Source organism: Benincasa hispida, chromosome 9, assembly GCF_027475165.1.
Source record: "Benincasa hispida cultivar pf3 chromosome 9, pf3_genome.v1.1, whole genome shotgun sequence".
In the NCBI taxonomy this organism is placed as follows: Eukaryota; Viridiplantae; Streptophyta; class Magnoliopsida; order Cucurbitales; family Cucurbitaceae; genus Benincasa; species Benincasa hispida.
Window position 1 is genome coordinate 72,417,279 of NC_143486.1, and position 15,265 is coordinate 72,432,543.

A 15,265-nucleotide genomic window follows, 5' to 3' on the forward strand; every position below is an offset into this window, starting at 1 on the left:
AATTGAATATTTCCTCAAGTGGTCGAAGACAGGCTTTACGTTCTTTAGGTGGTCACGTCGCTTTTTAGACTTCACTACAAGGTAATCGACATAACACTTGACTTGTTTGAAGGATCTCTTATCGAAGAGTTTCATGAGCATGTTCGGATCGCTCCGATCTCACAGTGACCAAAATACATATAGTACATTCAAGCATATAGTTATGCAAATAAATCTTAATTAACGGCATGCTAAGAACAAGATATAACAAGGGAGAGAGTTCCATACCAGTTAAAGACCATCTTCGAAACTTAGGAACTTACCGCAACGAAAACCTCCACCCAATCGTCAATATAGCAGCATGCACAGCTGCAAACTCACGACCGCAACGAGGATGACACCACCAGAAAAGAGCCTCGGGTATTCTCGGAGTGAGAACCCAAAGTGGTCTTTGGTGAATTTGGTAAAGGAAGGAGGAATACCAAACTGTGTAGACAATAAGCAAGTGGGAGGGAAAACAAAGTGCTATCGCATAGTAAAATGCTTATCGTTTAGAAGAAGCTACACGATTGTGTAGGTTTTATTGAACAATCGTCTAGGAAATGGTATATGATCGTTTAGTAAAATCGGCACACACTACGATCATTTAGAGAAGCTATCCGATCGTGTAAGAACTAGTGTGCGATCGTTTAGGCGCGAGGTGGATGATCTTTTAGGCGGGGAGGAGCTATCATATAGGCTCTCGATTCTTTAAGCGATTGTTTATCAAAACACCAATGCACACCTCACTTTTTCTTTTTGGACGATTAACGAACCATTCAAAAAATGAAACAATTTCATTTTTATTTAATTAGTTACAATAACCGACTCATTCCCACTAACCCACGTCCATCTCACTTAATTACCGTTTTTCCCCTGTAGTTACATATCACTCCTTAAGTACCACTGATTCCTCTAATGACCAATACAACATAGTCCAAATATGTGTGAACACCTCTTAGGCCAAAAGAAGGTGTGTGGCACCACATCGTTCAAGCCCCGGAATCAGCCCTTAAGGGAGTAGATATCTACTTACCCCTACCTCGAGGAAGAAGTGAATTCTATCTTGTGTAACTGAGTTCCCGCTCCCAAATCAGACGAATCCTTAAAATGGTAGGTTTGAATCGGCGACCTGGCCACTCGCACCCATACAAATCAAAGGACTGCCCTCAATGGCAGGAGTTCCCAACTCACTCAGGATTGAGGTCTGATGCCTGTTTTTATGCGATGAAATAGTGGAGTGGAATCCAATGGTGGAATGTGCGCTGAGCATGCAAGTTTTCTCAGTAAGACCCAAGTATAAATCCTACTAAATTGCTTGGTAAGCCTAGGGTCGAACACAGAGACTAAGGAAAACAATATGCGTTGGTAATTTTAGATCACTTTGTGGCAACAATTAAATCAATGGTTTGGTTGATTTGTTGTTTAAGGTATACAATGTATGCGGCGGATTTGAGAAAAGAGTAATTATGCAACAAATACCATGAGTATTCAGAGGAACGGGTTGAGAAGGTCTTTAGCTAGCGTTTCCGAGAATGCGTTCAAGCTATGCGATCATGCTATACTTATGTGATAGCAAATCATTTTCCAATACAAATGCGATGGCTCCTAATTTTAGGACGCATATGATAAATGCGATAATTTCTATAGAGCTTATTCTTAAGTCTCTACTTCTTGCCTATGCGATGATGCAAGATGCACACAAGGACAAGGTGACCGCATACAATCATAACCTATCTCTAGGGTGCATGCGATGCGTTAATAGCAAACAAAGCTTATTCCTAAGCTTCTATCTCTTGATTATGCGGTTCTAATCTAACTCTCCCGAGCCTAGATTCTAATCTGACTTTTTCAAGCCTAGATTCTATCCTTAGACTACCCTCTCGAGTATCTTTAATGGACGAATGACGCATACATAATACAAGATAATCACATAGAATGAAGATCTCAGGTCATGCTAGCTAACTTCTTCTCAACCCATTCGACAAATTTAGCTATTCATGCGTAATGTACAGAGAGTGGACAGATATAAAGATGCAATCTCCATTTTTATAAATAGATTTAGACTACAAAATGACAATGGAAAATAAGGGTAGAGAGCCTGGTAGCAATTTCTTGCTTCCCAAGGCTTTTACACTGTTATCTTTATTCTGCCCAAAAGATGTTATTGCTTCCGCAAGAGTTGGCCCTCTCTCTGATTTCAACGCTCTCCATCACTCTTTCGAGTTCACCGGGACGATCTCTCGGTGTAATCTCCCTTCTCTCGCTTCTGCCTTCTCAATAAAAGAAAAACTATGAACAAGGCTAACTGATATCTATAAGGTGAATTCTGTAACTGAGCGAATTGAACTAACTAACTCCTTCACTGAAGGTGGCCTTCGGTATTTATAGAGCTTCAGGGTGAAAGGCTTATTCTCTCTTATGATTGCACTGATGGGATGACATTAATTCTCTGTCTGATGCGCCAAATATTTGTTACCGAAAAGTTGAGTGTACTCGCTACAGTAGGTCGTTAACGGCTTGTCAACTTAATTTTGAATCGACCGTCACCAACTCCTATCGTGATTTATTAAGCTTTCACCCAGATGCGGCCACCTTCTTGAGCAGATTTTCGCGAGCGCAAACGATCGCATAGCCTTGCGGTCGCGATCTCTCAATGCGCTCGGACATTAATTTCTTTGGATCGCATTTTCGCCTTGCGTCAATGCATTTTCCTGCATAAAATACATAAGTTAGCTATTTTAATGCGATGGACGCATGCGATCGCAATGTTGTGAACTTAATGCTTTTGGATGCAACATTGTGTATTTTTACCATCACAATCCTGCATTGTTTTATAATTTTGCACTGTAATAATGTGCATTTCTGCCCGTTATCAAGGTCATGTTACCTATGGTCATCCTAGTGAAGTGAAGTCTCTGTCATGAACGGTGTTATATAACGAGACGTTAACACTTCGTGGTCAAGTCTTATACAAACTCTTTGTATAGGACGCCCCCGCTCACATGTCCCCAACACGAATGATCAGGATTAGACCATATGTGACAAGTCACAACACTTGTGACCATTCCACAAAGCGGGCCGCATCTGTAGCGTTACCAAGATAAGGTTTTCCTCCTTTATCCATATACTACAGACCATTTTTGTTATCACTCAAGACATGATCCACTTGTCTGTCACCATATACATGCTTGAGTCACATACAGATAACCAGGAATTTTATGTTTATTGGATTGTGGTAAAGCAAATAAAACAAGCAACTGAGCAAAAATACAAGATGTGAAGTAAATATCATATATTCACAACACAAGCATTCGTACAAACTATTTACAAACTATAGGATAACCCCAACAGTGTTTATGTAGCATATCATCGAAGATCTTCTACATAGCACGTTGGTATGTGGCATCTGCATTCTTTAATATAAAAGGCATCACCTTGTAACAATATATACCTTTTGGAGTTTGAAACACTGTTTTCTCTTCATCTTCTAGAGCCATTCAAATCTGTTTATATCCCGATGACCCGGGAAATATAGAGCTTCATGCCCGGTGGTAGAATCCACCATAATTTCTGTGACGGGCAGGAAAAAGTCATCTTTTGGGCACGCATTATTTAGGTCACAAAAATCCACACATACACGTTGTTGACCATTTTTTTCCCTTACAGGAATAATGTTGGCTATCCATATTGGGTACTTGACTTCAAGTACAAATCCAACATCTATTAACTTGTTAACCTCCTCTTCAATTTGAGGAATCAGATATGGTCGAAAACATTGTTGAGCTTACTTGATTGGCCGATACCCTGATTTAATTGTCAGGCGATGGACAATAACTTTTGGGTCAAGCTCGAGCATTTCTTTATCATACCAAGCAAAGACATCTTTATATGTCGTGAGTAGCTCACATATTCCTTTTCTTTGTCATCAGCAAGTTGTGCACTTATGAAGGTTGGACGAGGCTCTTCTATCGTTCTCAGATTGACTTTCTTCAGCTCATCAACCATTGATTGACCACAATCCTTCGGTGATAAAGAAGCTTCTTCCACATCCTTTGTTCTCTTCTACATAGCGGGTTGGTATATGACACATGCATTATTTCATCCGAAAGGCATCACCTTATAACAATATATACCTTTTGGAGTTTGAAACACTGTTTTCTCCTCATCTTCTAGAGCTATTCAAATATGATTATATCCTGACGACTCGTCCATGAAAGATAGAGCTTCATGCTCGGTGGTGGCATCCACCATAATTTCTGATGGGCAAGGGAAAGCCATCTTTTGGGCACACATTATTTAGGTCATGAAAATCCAAGCATACATGTAGTTGGCCATTTTTTTCCTTACAGGAACAATGTTGGCTATCCATGTTGGGTACTTGACTTCACGTATAAATCCAGTCTCTATTAACTTGTTAACCTCCTCTTCAATTTGAGGAATTAGTTCTGGTCGAAAACGTCGTTGAGCTTGCTTGATTGGTCGATGCCCTGATTTAATTGCCAGACGATGGACAACAACTTTTGGGTTAAGCTTGGGCATTTCTTTATACAACCAACCAAAAACGTCTTTATATGTCATGAGTAAGCTCATATATTCCTTTTCTTCGTCATCAGCAAGTTGTGCACTTATGAAGGTTAGACGAAGCTCTTCTATCGTTCCTAGGTTGACTTTCTTCAGCTCATCAACCAATTGTTGACCACCATCCTTCAGTGATAAAGGAGCTTCTTCCATATCCACTTCAAGCACGTCAGAATATGATGCTTCTTCTATTGTGACATGGCAACAACTTGTCGCATCTTTTTTATCATCTTGATCATTCTCTTTAGGTCGAATGATAACGACATCATGTCGTTTTACTTTTATCAAGTCCTCTGTATTTATGAAAACAAGCAGCTTCCTTTTCATTCTTGAGGGAATAACATTGCAAATTTTTTCGTCACTTTTCGCTTCACATGCTTTGCTTGAGAATGCTATGGGAGATTGTTTCTGGCTTCTTGTTGTGGTCACGCTTAATCTTTTGAAAACAGATGCCGGTGTGGCTAGAGTCAGACACACACTATTTATCTTATTCGAGTTTGCATTTAGCCTTCGAAAGGCTGAAAGTTAGGTGAAGCCAGATGGTGAATGTTGATTTTCATCTTTAATAATAGATGTGTTTAGTCTTTGAAAATTTGAAGAACATGCAACTAAAGAAGTAATGCGACTAAAGACAAAAGTCCTTTGAATTTCACTTCTCGTGTCCTCTTTAGAATCGTGGCTCTCTTTTATAGTAATGTGACATGACTATTGTTGTCCCTTTTCTAGTTATGCGAATTGGCTCAGAGGACTTGTGTCACTCCCCCTCCCAGATTACCCTCTTAACCTAAAAGGAGATGTAATGGCAGTAGTTACCAACCCTCTTGTTGGCAAGCACTGCCTATCTTGCACTCATAACCCATATAAGACCTCAATAAACATTTATAACCCAACGTCAACGTTTATAAGCAAAACCAACAAGTATAACATATTTACAACTTCAGGGTTTAAGCATACTAAACATATATTTGACATAACTATACAAGATCAAATACGATGGGTCCTCTCCCTATACATGTGTACATTATATACATAGATCATAACCTAGATCTTTCCTTCAACTAGATCTTCAAGTGGAAAAGTAGTAGTAGAATCAACCTCTAGGTATCTGACCGCTACCTGGGGGTGGAAAACATGTTAAAACATGGTGAGCTGGTTGCCCAGTGAATGACTTAAAGAAAATAGAAAATCTCATGCTTAACCATTCATATAAAACATGTATAGTTTAACTGTAAACTCATTAAGCAACTTTCTTAAAACATGAAGCATAAAATATAACACCATTCTTTAAAACTATCTAAACCTTAGTTGAGAACGAACATTCATCACTCAAGTTCCCAACATCATGCTATGGCTAAGAGAGACCCATACTTCGATCTCTCAATATTGAACTGTGGCCAGGAGACCCATACTTCAGCCTCTCATACTGAACTACCTACGTGCACGTGGAGTTTGCTAAGTACCGTTAACACCTTAGGTACATTACTCAGATACCTTTCCTACCTTCAGTATGGGACACTAGGGCTATATAGTTCTTAAACACTTTGATAAATGAAGCTTTTAAGCATTGCATAAAACATTGTAAAACCTTTGCTTCAAACATAACGTATGCTTCAACTATTGGAGAACATTTAGCTTTATTCAAGTAAACTATCTCATAATACCTTGGCATGCGTTAGAACATAGATAATATATTTAGGAAATCATACTTAGGAAATGCTATGCATTATCATACTTTCTTGAGCATAAACATTAGTTTCTTGAAAACATGTAAAACTTAGCACGAGAACATTTAAAACACATGGACTTTTAAAGCATAAAACATTAAAACACTTAGTCACTCACGGGTCTTGGCTTATCCTTCCACAAGCTTTGTAGGCTTCATCAATTGGCATTACTTCTACACACAAGAAAATTACTTTAGCTACTACAATGGTCTCCCTTTTGAGACTAACTCTACAAACCAAGCTCACATTATTCTTATCACATTAGGCTTTCCATAGTTACGTTAGGGTGTCAAATACTTAGTCAAATTTGGAGGGCTTAAACTTCAAGTGATCGCTCCCTTTCTAACGGCCACACTCAACACTTAGTCAATTTTTCAGGTGTCAAACTCACGCCTACAACACACTCCCTATCGCGCGACCACACACCTCGGGCGTTCCCTTACGCGATCAGCTAGCCTTACACCTACCCTTGGCCTATTGCTTGTTCTTTTTGCATGCAACACTTCACGCATAGACTCACGCACAACCAGCCCATCCATACGCCAACTGATCGAGCTGCTTGCTTATTCCTGCCAAGCAGTTGCCTGCTTGTTTAACAAATTCCAAATTCAAATTCTAATGTAAATAACACGAATTTTAGAACTCATCTTAAGAAAATTCCTTCTACAAACTTACTTATAATGGAGTTAAAAATATTACTGTAAAATTTCGACTTAAAATTTCTCGTGGTTTGATCTGGAACTTCAAATCTTCATCATTGGCTCCAATTCAAGTAGCTGCCTACTTGTTCAACAATTTCCAATTTCAACTTCCAAAATATATAACTCGAATTCCAGACCTTATCTTATGTCTTAAGATGCTTATTTAGAAAGTTGAGCTCATAATTTTTCGTAGTTTTTCCAGAAACTTAAGAACTCTAGCATTGGCCCTGGATTACCCAAGGGCTTGACTTTTTTGTACTTTCTTCAAATTTTCAGCAAGTTCCTGAAGGTTTCTTCTTCTAGAAGCCCTCTACTATCAACTAGACTTCTTAAGCTTTTAGATGGCTTTGAAATCTCTTTAAATGCTTGAGCGATTGGCTCAAAACGGATTTTTGAAATCAACTTTCCCCTTTTGTACTTGAATCTGCCAGCCATTCATCCTTGATAGGCTGCCACAACACCCACTTAGTGGGCTGATTCCACTAAACCGACATAGCTGGTTCCTAAACCGTGCTTAAAACTGATAGCCTATGCAAAACTCGATGCTCGATGGCATTTTTCTCGATCCACATTGGCATTTTACTCGATGCACGATAGCATTTACTCGATGCACGATGACATTTACTCGATACCTGATCCCTTCCTCGCTCACGCATACTCGATGCACGATCCTTTCTTCACTCATGCATACTCGATGCACGATCCTTTCTCAATCACACATACTCAATGCACGATCCTTTCCTCGCTCATGCATGGATTTTACTCGATCCTCGCCTAGTGCTTACTTAATGCTTGCCTAATGTTTACTTGATGCTTGCTTAGTGTATGCTCGATGCTCGGCCACCATTTTCATGGCCAACACTTAGCCAAAATTTCTTCTTGCTAGGCTAACTTATAAACACCTGAGAGCCAAGTCTCCAATACTTAAGCATTTTTCCTTCTTCATTTCCTTATCCTTTACCCATTTCCCTACAATTCCACATTAACTTAAATATTAAACCCCTCATTTTACTAATCTCAACAATAAACATATTTAAATAGGAAAATTAGGGTTCGGGTTTTACAACTTGTATCCAAGTCCATACCTTAAGATGGGTATAGAATATCCTTGTTTCTGAAGCTTCTTTTGTGTCAGTGAAAGCCCGAGCCTTTTATCAAATATTTTTAGACTTTTAAGCCCAATGCGATTTGTAAAGTCATACCCTGCATTTGTCAGCAACTTATATGCATTTGGTCAAAGCCATCTTTTATTCGTTTTTCTGGAATAATTGCTATTGTCTCTTCTTGGCCTTTTCTACTTCTCCCTTATCCATCTTTGTAAGTGGTGTGGTGAAGTTTTCTTTCAAAATTTTAATGTCTCCGATCGTCAGATTTTTTGAGCATTCCAAAAATGGTAATTCACCTTTCTTGCGTCGAGAAAGAGGAACATAGTGCAGGATAGAAGGGTTTGAGATTTTTTTTGTGAGCTAATTGTCTTTTCATTCTTTAACCCCTCATATTTGATTTCGTGGTCGGTTCGTCATTTTCTCGGTTGCTGAAAGCATCTACTTCATTCAATTTCATTGTTGTGATCGTTTGTTGCTCGGGCTTGTAAGTTCCTTTAGCCATAGGAACCTCTTTCGTTATAACTTCAATGATATTATTGCCTTTTAGATAAAACTTTGCATCATTAAAGTGAGATTCAGCCTCTAAAAATGGCTTTGAGTTTTTTTTGATACCCTGTTGATAGAATTTAAAACACTGGTGGAGCGTGGAGGTTACTACTCTGTTTTCGTGAATACAGGGACACACTAACAACAATTGGTAGGTAGTTCTTGCATCGATCACATGAAATATGGTGCTTGCTTGCAAATCTCCTGTTGTGATTTCTAGACAAATTGTGCCTATCGCTCTCTGTGCTCCTTTATTGAAGCCCTAAATCACCAGTTTACTACCTGACAACTCTTCCACCAAAATGCCCAGTTGATTCATGGTTGATTTTGGCAATATGTTGACAGTTAGCCATTATCAATGTGGATTTACTAAGTTTCTGCTCTCAGACATATCCCGATACAAATAAGGGTTTATTATGGAGCTTTTACCCAAGTAACAAATCTTCGTTAGTGAATGATATCGATATACAACATGAAGCATATGTATTTGTTTGGGTTGAAAAACTAGTGGGAATTTCATTACCTTTTAATATTTCGACAAATGCATCCTTGGTCTCCTGTGGAAGTGACAACAAATCATTTATGCTGGAAAAAGGTAGTTTCTCTAGCTTGGTCGTCATTTCTATAGAATTTAAAGGGGTTTCATCATCTCCAATCGTACTAATGACGTGACATGAAACAATTTCGACTGGAAAGCTCTTTGGAAAAAAGTCTTTCAAGGTTATTGGTTGTCAAGGTCGAGGAATCTCTTCGCTTTCTTTGATAACCAATTGAAGCTTTTTCATATTTTTCCTTGCTTTTTTTTCTTTGAGAATTACTCTTCCTTTTATAGTCTCAATACATACGAGATTCTTTCTGAACAAAATTTTGTTTGTGCCTCTTCCGACGAGTTATTAATGTCCATCCTTTATCTGCATCTTCCACTTTTTACTCTTTTTTCCAAGAGTCAACTTTTCTAGAAGTCGGTCTTTTGTGAGGGCTCCGGTGAAGAATATATTATAACAGGCTCAAGAGATCCAAATTGGATCAAACTCTCTATCGTAGGTAGTTGAATATCAGGTGAATCCTTACTGCGACGTGATTTGTTTGCGGCATAATCATCGAGGTCCAACTCAATTTTCTTCTTTTGAGCTAACTTCAAAATTAACTCCTTTAGTACAAAAAACTTTTCTACTAGATGACTTACAACTCGATGATACTTGCAGTAATTGGGATCATTTACTCTCCCCATTTCTGCAGGTCATTTACACTAGGAAAGTCTAATGAGTTGTTTCGCTAGTAGTTGCTCTAATATATCAGGCAGATCAGAGTCTGAAAAAGGGTAGACTTTTTCTTGTCTCTCTTTCAACATCAGGTGTCTTTTTCGCCCCCATCTTGGCGTTTTTCAGTCTTTTTCTCCTTGGAGATGAACTTCAAAGGGGTCGTATTGACGACCTGGCTTCTTTAGTGGCACCCTTTAATACCTTATGGATGTTCTTCATTTCTTCATTTTCTTTCTTTACTTCTAAGACCAGTAAATTGTTGCTTCATCTATTAGCAATGCTTAGCTCTATATCATGAGCTCGAGTCGCCAACCCTTCAAAGGTGCGGGGTTTTATTCCTTGTAGGATATACAGAAGCCCCCAGTGCATTCCTTGAGTGCACATTTCCACTACTAATAGTTCACTTAATCTATCTTTGCAATCAAGGCTTAATGCTCTCCAACGGCTGATGTAGTCAATGACCAGCTCGGCTTTTTGTAGTTTGGTGGTTGTGAGCTCTATCATGCTAACGATACGCCTTTTATTGTAAAAGCGGTTAAATAATTCTCTTTCAAGCTGCTCCCAGCTATCAATAGTTTCAAGTTCAAGGTCAGTGTACCAGTTGAAGGAATTTCCCTTCAGAGTTCGAACGAACTTTTTAACCATCAAATCTCCTTGCGTACCAGCATTCTCACATGTTTTGATGAAATGAGCAACATGTTGTTTTGGGTTGCCCTTCCCGTTAAACTGTTGGAATTTGGGTGGTTGGTATCTGCCTGACATTCTTAAATTGTCGATCCTTTTCATATATGGCTTAGAATATAAGAGGGAAGTCTGAGTAGGTCCACCATACTAAGCCTTGATGGAGTTGGCAATCATCTCCTATAACTGCTGAACAGACAACGAATTGACGTCAAATTTTGTGATTGACCTTCTTGCAGAACAACCTTCCTTTTGTCATCATTTCTGGCTATGAGTGTATGACTTGATTCAGCAACGTCATGACTCTTGATGTGATTCTAGAGGGATGCAATTTCATAATCCCTTTCCTCGACAGCCTTTATTAGCATGTTAACTTTCTTTTCGAGTTCGACCATTCTTTTTTCACTTGTTCCCACGTCAACCATCGCGACTAACATTATATTTGGTTGTGATGCTTCTTCATTTGATTGTTCAGAAGGTGGAGTATGCTTGTTAACTGCAGGGTTTTCTTTTCTGAAAATTCCACCTTGTGGTTGTTTTGAAATTTGTTCCCATATATTCCTCACGATCTCAAAGTGTGGCAACTTTTTAGATTGCTAAATTTCCTCAGAGCGGTTGCGAGTAATTGGTCTGTTGTGGACATCGCTTGAAGTTTTAGGAACGTTGTTTTTGGATGCCATGACCTCTTTAGGTATATTGTGTTGTAGAGAAATGGATGAAATGTAAAGACAGTCCTACCGGGCGTGCCAACATTCGACAAGTTTTTCAGAGAAATTTAATTCGCTGAATTTGAACTTTTTATTTGTATTAATTTATGGTATGTAAAGGTACAATCGCTGATATATATTCCTTTGATTCTTCCTCTCAAACATTACAATAAGTTTAAGTCTTCCAAATCTACCTACAAGTTTAGTTTTGAAATCTTCAGGAGGTTCGAGCCTTAGTCTTTAGATATTTTGGGCTTGGGAGCTTTAATCTTCAATACTTGAGAGCTCAAGAGCTTTGGTCTTTCGAGCTTGAGAACTTTGAAGCTTTAGACCTTTGGAGCTTGAGAACTTTGGAGTTTTAGTCATTTGGAGCTTGAGAACTTGGGACCTTTAGTCTTCAAAGCTTGGGAGCTTAAAAGCTTTGGTCTTTCAAGCTTGAGAGCTTTGAAGCTACAGTCCTTTGGAGCTTAAGAACTTGGCTTCAATTCTGCAGAACTTCAATCTTCAGAGCTTCTGATTTTCAGAGCTTCCAATCTTCAAATCCTTTTTTCCTCCCAAATGAAAGGGCAATGCCTTTATATATATAGGATTTCTATGGGTTTTAGGTAGGCTTGGGCCCATTTGCCTTTGGAATTTTGGGCTTGGGCCCAAGTACTTTCTGGGTTTGAGCTGAAGTTGGGCTTGAGCCCATTCTCTTTTCTTTGGCTTAAAATTTTCACTATGGGCTTGAAATGGGTCAAATTTTGGACTCGGACAATTTTAAATACTTGGTCTGATTCAATTTATAACTCAAAGCCCAATCGGTCATCCAACCAAATTTATCAATCGTGGTCTAGGTTTTACCACCTTTAAAGTTGATAAACTCATCATTGTGATCAAATGACCAAATGGACAACACATGGTATTTTGCGATTGCCCAAAATTTCTTCTCCAACATTCACTCATTTTATTCTTTATAATTTTCTCCACTATTTTATTTACTATCATCTCAAGTCCGTTACTTTATTTCAATGAGTTCTCTATTGAAAATTATTATTTTATTTTTTAAAAAGGAAATTTTCAACTAAATGGCTTTTTTTTTTATTCATGTCCTTGTTAAGGTCACTCATTTTATTCTCTATTCTCATTGTCATATTATTCTCTATCATCTTGAAATTTCTTACTGTTCACATGATATTTCATGAAAAATTTAATTCGTGGAATTTAGACTTTGTATTTGTATTGATTTCAATATAACACGTACAATCTCTAATATAATAATTCTTTGATGCGTTCAAAATAAACTTTAATATTTAAATTGGTTGATTTTTTTGGATGTTCGGCCTTTGGACTTGTTGACCTTCTTAGATGATCGATTTTTGGGCTTGTTGATTTTCTTGGATGATCGGCTTTTGGGCTTGTTGATCTTCTTGGATGATTGACTTTTGGGTTTGTTGATTTTCTTGGACGATTGGCCTTTCGGCTTGTTGATCTTCTTGGACGATCAACCTTTAGGATTGTTGATTTTCTTGGATGATCGGTCTTGGATGATCGGCCTTTGGGCTTAATGATCTTCTTGGAGGATTAGTGTTCACACGAGGCTTTCAGAGAAACTTGTTTCGTAAAGTTGAACTTGAGTTGGTGTTGATGTTGATGTTGATTTAATGCGATGTGGTTTGATATCTAGTACTTGATCCTCTGATTCTCTTTCATTCGAATGCGTATGCTTGATTTGAGGAAGAGAAATGCATGATGTTCTTGTAGTTGAAGTCTTGGAAGAATGCTTATATCTCCAAAGGACTTCAATCTTCAATTGTGGTCAGCTTCAAGAGTCTAGAAGTCTTCTGATTGTTAGGAGAATTTTTTTTGGACTCTCTGTAATGTAGAATTACCAATCCCTCCAAATGAGGAGAGCCTCTCTATTTATAGATGGGTTTGAGGAGATTGAAGCTTCAACTTGTAGGTTGTGAAGATACGATTAGTTTGTTGAAATCTTCTAATCTTCAAAGCTTCAAATAGTTTAGATCTTCAGTTCTTCAGAATTCAAGAAACTTCAGTCTTCGAAACTTGAAAAGCTTCAGCCTTCAACATTTGAGAGCTTGAGAGCGTTGGTTCTCAAGAAATTAGAAGCTTTAGTATTTGGACCTTGAGAGCTTAAGTCTTGGATCTTGGGAGCTTAAATCTTTAGAGCTTTAATATGTCTTCTGATCTTCAAAACTTTAGTATGTCTTCTGATCTTCAGAGCTTTGAAGGAGTTGTGTTCTTTAGATCCTCGGAGCTTCAGAGAGCTTTGGCCTTCAATTCTTCCAATCTCCCCCCCCCCCCCCCCCCCCCAAATGAAGAGGTAAGACCTCTATTTATAAAGGTTTCTCATGGGCTTGGGCCCACTTGCTTTATTGGGCCCAAATTGGGCTTGGACTTAATCTTTAATTTGGCCCAAAATTTTACCATGAGCTTGAATTGGGTTGGGCCCGAGGGACTTTAATTACTCGGCCTGATCCAACTTATAATTTTTCCAATAGGCTCGGACTTTCATTGATGATGTGGCAACTTATGATTCACCGAAATTTCTCATTCAACACTTACTATAACTCAAACTAAGTTTGTTGTTTGAGTTTACCTTTTTAAAGAAGAAAATTCTCAACTAAATGACTTTTTTGTTTTTTGTTTTTTTTTAAATATTCAATGAAAGAGTTAAATTGTGGAGAAGAATTCTCATTGGGTATGAAAATTCTTAATAACATCCACTTTTGATAACATGACAAAATAATAATAATAATAATAATAATAATAGTAGTAGTAGTAGTAGTAGTAGTATACATGATAACAATGCGTGTTATGAATTCAAAATAATTGAGTATAAAGTAATCGAGCATCGAGAATGACGTTGATATGATCGAGTATACACGTGTCGATTGCAGCCGTATCGAGTGACCGTGCATCGAAAAACATGTGACGAGCCATCGAAGAATGTGTGACGAGCCATCGAGGAACATGTAACGAGCCATCGAGGATCGAGTAAATTTGTATTGGCAGGCACGAGGGGTGCATCTCAGGGGCGACTCGGTAAAATCACATGCTTATGACGTAAGCAGAAGACCACTTTCCATTACTTTCTCTACAGGAAGCCATTTTTTATTTGAGTCTCCCAAATGAGGTCATCCGTACAAAAAACCTTCAAAAGGAAATGGAGCAAAATAATCGAGTGCTAATTGGAGTAAGGAAAACGAGGGAGAGTAAGGAAACAGACCAAAATAATCGGACACTTAAGTGAGATTTAGAGTCTCAAAACATATAGTCCACCTACCCAACTATAAATAGGGGGCCAATCACCCTTAAGGCACCAATCTAAATATAACTAAATCAATAAGGCACCAACTATTATTATTCAAAAGGTCAATATTTCGACCTCGCCCCTCATTATCGAAAAGATAAAAAATAAAAAAGTTCAATGAAAGCTCGACATTTTCACCGGTCGGTGGCTGCCGGAGGTCCCCAAGTTTGGACCATCATAATTTGTTTTCATTGTTGTCTAATTCCAAGGAATACAATGGCCAACTTGCCTCCCAAGTTGAGTTTCTGGAGAGCACCGAGTCCCCATCGTGTGAAAAATCACAATTTTCACCTTCAATGATAATAAACTTTTCGTTATTAATATTCATTTATTCATTTCATTTCCATATCGACGACTAGATCTAGATCCATCATCATAAGTTACATATGTTTGGGTGAATAAGTTAAGTTTGAATTTTTATTGACGTTTCGATGTTTTTTTTTCCTTTTTGACATAGACACAATGGAAAAGTCGATATTTTTATTTATATCGTAAACAAGATTATAAAATTATACCTAAAAACCATAAAATGTCATTAATTGTGAATATAATATAAATAATAAACATTTTAACTTATTTAAAACCAATAAAATGTTTATTTATTCTTTTTTTTTATAGTGTTTCTA